Source organism: Triticum urartu, chromosome 1A (assembly GCF_056163025.1).
Source record: "Triticum urartu cultivar PI428250 chromosome 1A, HENAU_Tu73, whole genome shotgun sequence".
Lineage (NCBI taxonomy): Eukaryota > Viridiplantae > Streptophyta > Magnoliopsida > Poales > Poaceae > Triticum > Triticum urartu.
In genome coordinates, this window is record NC_141873.1 from 46,177,241 (window position 1) to 46,182,862 (window position 5,622).

At 43.2% G+C, this 5,622-nt stretch overlaps 1 pseudogene; it reads right to left on the minus strand.

Annotated features, from left to right (window-relative positions):
- Positions 1–2,715: 2,715 nt before the first annotated feature.
- LOC125532672 (uncharacterized) lies at positions 2,716–5,367 on the minus strand (annotated as a pseudogene).
- Positions 5,368–5,622: the final 255 nt, after the last annotated feature.

Here is a 5,622-nt window from a genome sequence, read left to right on the forward strand (position 1 = left end):
TTCCTTTACCATTGGATAACGCGGTACTGTTCTCCAATATTTTGTCCGCATTCTAAAAGAGAAACAAGCAGACACATCACATGTTTACCATGTTGTACATGAAACTCATTTTGGTAAATTAGTTCAGTAGTAAAGTGGACAGGATAATAACATGAAACAAACATATATCTATGTACCATGGTCACTTTATGGTCTATATCATTCTAGTTTTTGTTGCCAAATCAAGATAGAGACACAGTTCAAATAATATTTGTTCAAGACAAAGCAGAATAGATAGAATATAAGTGTGGGTAACTATAGAGCAATAACAACACTTGTAATGTGCATGACATGAGAACATAACTGTTTATTCAATTGAAACTGAAATCAACATAGAGCAGGTTACACCAGCAAACCAGTTAAAACAGGTTTAAAACATACCTGTTGCGCCATTGGAGTTTCAATTCCATCCTTTAAATTTGAAAATAGTTGGTATGAGTAAATACAGTCATGCAAGAGCAAAGGAGTATGAACCATAGCTACAGAACCTGACCTGAGAACAAATCTTCTTCTCCTTTAAGCGTTGAGTTGGGATTCGGAGTGGTGGTCCTCGTGCTTTGGGCACTGCAGTTCCCTTACTAACTGCTCGTGTTTGGGTGCTCTGTGGTGGAGACGGTGCTGTGTCAACTAGAACTGGGTTACTATCTGCCGGGGTTGGGGTTAGAAGGGGTGTAGCTGGTTCTCTGTCCAACTGGGTAGGGGTACAATCTGCGAGAGTCTGGGTTATGTGTGGTGGATCTGGTCCTTGGGCAAGTACAACCGTGGTTCTATTTGCATCGACTGATAGCACTATCTTTTCTGAAGACCGTGTTGTTACTCCCTTAGATACTGCCATCACGCTCTCCAATTCAAATGGCAGATAAACAAGAAAAGTAATTGAAAGTATAGACATAGTATGATAGACAGGTGCAATGGATAGTGGGGAATAAAAGAGGGCATGAAATAATTCATATTTATGTTGTCTAACCAAACAGGATAGCATGACACAATTTCACATATATGATGGCTAACTAAACAGGATAGCATGACACAATTTCACATTATGATGGCTAACTAAAAAAGATGGAAAGACATAGTTCAAAATATGAGACTATGTAAACAGGATGACATGACATAACTATATAATGTGTTTATTAAATAGGTTGGCATGCCATAATTCACATACATTCACGGATAGAATGCCATAATTCAAAATATGATGACTGTAAACACTAAACAGGATGAGATGATATAACTATATGATGTCTTTATTAAATGGGTTGCCATGCCATAATTCAGATAGATGATGTGTATGTACTATGTAAACATGATGGCATGATATAATTCAAATATATGATTTATATAGTAAGCAAGTAAGCAGATGCCAATCCATATATGATGTAAAAACTAAGCAATGCAAGACAACATGCATGACATGGGTAATATAACCCTGCCAAGTTTGAGCATAGACCTTAAGGGGAAAATAGGACTGGTCATCAGTCTCAGAATCCTCCTCTGAGGAGCTCTCTGTAACCAGCAAGATGTCTGCTTCAGCAGGTAGCATTGTCTACTCTGAATACCTTGTTTTCACTCCAGATACTTCCGTCACCGCTTCAAATGGCTGATGCACAGGAAGAGTAGTTGAATATACAAACGTTGTCGCCAAATGGAACACGTAATACAAAAAAATGATAGCATGATATAATTCACATACATGATGATTGGCTAAACAGCATGGCATTGCATAATTCACATATATAATGCCTTTGCAACAAGATAGCATTGTATAATTCACAAATATAATGTCTTGCAACAAGATGGCAATGCATAATTCACATATATGGTAATTAGACACTGAATAGGTGGCATTCACACAAAGCATGTCTAAACTAATGAAATGACATAGCAATGCGAGACACCATACACACAATATGAGCAACATACACTACAAGAAATATGTCAACTTGTGACCAGCACTATTGGTCACTGAATGGTCACTGTTTTCAATTTGTGACCTTTTTGTGACCAAAAACATAAGGTCAAAAGCTGGCGGTCATAAACTGACTATAGCGACCTTTCTTCTGGAATGGTCGTAGACGTTTATGACCAAAATACGTCTATTGTGGCGTTTTGGTCACTAGCAACCTCCCCAGGCCACGTAGGCATCCAGCGTGGCAATCTGATGTGGCACAAGATTTAGCCCGGTCCAATTCGATTTTCTACATGGGCCTAGCCCAACAATTCGGCCTTTTTAATGTATTTTTTTCCTGCCAGTTACATAGGCCAAGCCCATTTCAGCCTTTTATTTATTTCTAGGCCGGGGCCTTTTAACTTTGTTTGGGCCATTATATTTTGGGGCTGGTCCCATTTGTCATCTTCTCACACATTAGGCCCACTTGACAGAAAATTCAAAATTGCTTAGATTATTCTCATAAGTGGGTCCCACAAGTCAGGTTTCCATTGCACACATTTTCAAATCACATACATAATCAATATTTCAAACGGAACAGTACAAATGTAGTTCATCAAATAACACTAACTAAGTCTACTACAATCTGTACATAGTCTATTACAACCCAAATATGCCTACTATTACAATATAACAATATTTACAGTCTATTACAGTCAAACAAAAGAGACGACTCTTTGCTGAATAGGACTATCCAGCTTTGAACTTCAAATTTCATAGACCTCCTGTTAGTAACTTGCAAGCACCATGCACCTTGGTTGGACATGAAGTGCCTGTCCACGGTTGCACCAAGCACCTTTGATGAAAGAGCTGCGGCTGATCGCTAAAACCTGTGAATATCAAAAAGATCTATTCAGTACAAAAAGTAAATCACGACAATATGTCATAGTAATAAATACAGAATCTGAACAAAAAAACTACTCCCAGTTAGAATTATTTTTGTTTTGGTAAGGTATAAGAGCAGCAGGTAAAGATAACATGAACAGATTGTTTGATCAGATAAGCTATATGATTGTATCAACACATGTGTAATGCATGGTACAGGTCAAATCCATGATATGAGAAATAGATAAACCAGTAGTCTAAGATTAAAAATTCTATAGTCTAAATCAGTAAAAGTTTAACAGTCTGTAGTCTAAGTTTCCAAGCTTGTCTACTAAAGAAATTGTGTCAACTTAACAATTAGTCATGCATTAGTGTTTGACATCAAAAACATACAGAAGTGCATTCTCGAGATTGACAATTAGGATGCATGCTCTGAACATACAGAAGTTCTACAGAGCAGCAGCAATGGCATCACATTTGAGTTGCCAGACCAAAACAAAGTCATGTATGTATGTATGTAACAAAATCAGCCAAACTTAATATGCATCATCAGCTGATTAAAAGCAGTGGATAATAGTATAGTTCATCAAATGATATGGGCAGCTAGCCAAGTTTCCTAATGGGAAGAGATCACAAGAGCAGACAAAGAAATGTATATTTTAAACTATACTAGATTGCAGGGGGAAAGGAGACAGGATGTGTGGCGTTACCAAGGTAACACTCCTAATTTTTCTCATGAAAGGATCATGATAGACACAGGCAGCTACCAATAGGAAGAGGAAAATGGAAAATGCAGGCTACATGACCGAGGTTCTACCAACAAGAACCAACCAAATTAACCCAGCAAGTTAGTCAGATGAGGCAAGCAGCCCAGATGCATAAGGGTGGATTGTTCAGTTCACTTCAGTTCAACTACGTAGAAGAGAATGTCAGGACAACCGACTGGGTTCACTTCTTGTGCACCCTACAGTCTGGGGAGTTTGGCTGCATGCGTCTGTGTTGTTGAAATCGATGGCTAGGCCGACCGGGCTCGTGTCCTTCAGGCTCGACGACTTGCGCTTCTGCTGCAGCACCAAGAATGACATTGTTAATGTAGTCAAGGTAGCCAGATAGTAGGGTAATTCAAGTTTCGCCTAACAATTGTACTGCCTGTGCTGTGTGTGTACCAGATTAAATTAAATTAGTAAACACTTGAGCTTTTATGGTTGGGTTGGTTGGTGCTTTTACCTTGGTGGAATTGCTGGCGGAGTGCTTCCTTTCGGACCGATGTTTCTACTCCTTCTCCAGTAAGCACAGTAGCGTCTTGTTGGCTTTGTCAACAACTCTTTTCTCCTCAAATAACTTAACCTTGAATTAAACATGCAAAAGAAACTTCAAACTATCAAGACTACATTAGTGTTGCATGAAGCAATGTTCACTGAGAGGGCGATAAGTTGCAGGTACAGAACATAGGGGTTGCAAGTACAAGAGTGAGATAACATGTTACCTCCTCTGCTTTTTTTAGGTTGGTCTTGAGTATCTTCTTGTCCCTCTGCGGCGCTTGCACTTGTTCAGTAAGCTGCGCGTGAGTAAGATGAATTTTGGAGGACCAGGTTGGTTAAACAGCACTGCACTAGTAATTATACAAAGCAGCCACCGCAGTAGCATACAGGAGTATCATGCAAGCAAGCAGAGTGTTCAATGATGGTGATGGAGCTCTACAGTTGATCCAACACCAAATCACCTGATTGAAGGTGATAGAGCTCTACTACAGTTGACAGACCAAAAACAAACAATGTAACAAGACCAACTAGTCAAACTGAATATGCATCAAGTGATTAAAATCCATGGAAGATATAATTAGTCATCAACTGACACAACTAACTAATTTTCCTTTCCCAATGGCAGAGCACACAAGAGAAGACAGTAAATCATATCCAGAATGTAGCAATCAGTGGATAACAGGAGCCATCAAGCATGAAATCGACTGATAATATGAGCGAGGAAAGGGATACGGGGTGTGGTGATGTTACTGACGTCGGGGGCGTCCCTGAGGCGCTTGCGTAGGTCGTCTCTCTCCCAGGCGAGCTCGTCGCATGACTCCATGGCGCGCTTGAGGTCACGCTCATAGAGGCCGCACTCCTTCTCGAGCCTGGCTGGGCGGCGAGCTGGTCGCGCGCGGCCGCCACAACCTCCTTCTCCTCCACTTAGCGCTAGATCGCCTCCGCGTTCATCGCCGACTCGTTCTGCACGCACGGCATGGGGCCGTTCCGATCCATCAGGCATTCTGGCGAACAGGTATAGTGCGCGAGTAACCGCCACAGCAGAATGGACGGGGGAGGGGGGAAGGGGGGCGGACTGACCCTGAGGAGGGCGATGCATTGGGCGGCAGCGTGGAGGTCCGCCTTGAGCGCGAAGACGCGGTCCTCGAGGCAGCAGCGCAGGTCCTACGAGACGGCGAGGTTGAGGCGGAGCGAGCGGTCGGGCACGGGGAGGCAGGGGGCATACTTTGTCTGGCGAAGCACCCCACCCACGCCGCCGGCGAGCCACTGCTCCAGCTGGTGGTGGTGCTGCATGATGGCTGCACCCTGGACCGGATCCGGTGCTGCACCTCTAGCCCGCAGATCCAGAGCTCGGTCGCCATGGCTGCGCCGCGGGCTAGGGTTTCGGCTGCTTGGGAAAGAAGCAAAAGGTGGGGGGCGCCGGCAGTGGTGGGGTAGAGGAGAGGGTGGGGGTCTCCGGCGGTCTCGGACGAGGTGAGGGGCGCGCGCGAGCGGCAGAGGGGCGGGTGGCGCAGGGGAGGGGAGAAAGGAAGGAGAATAGAGCGAGGG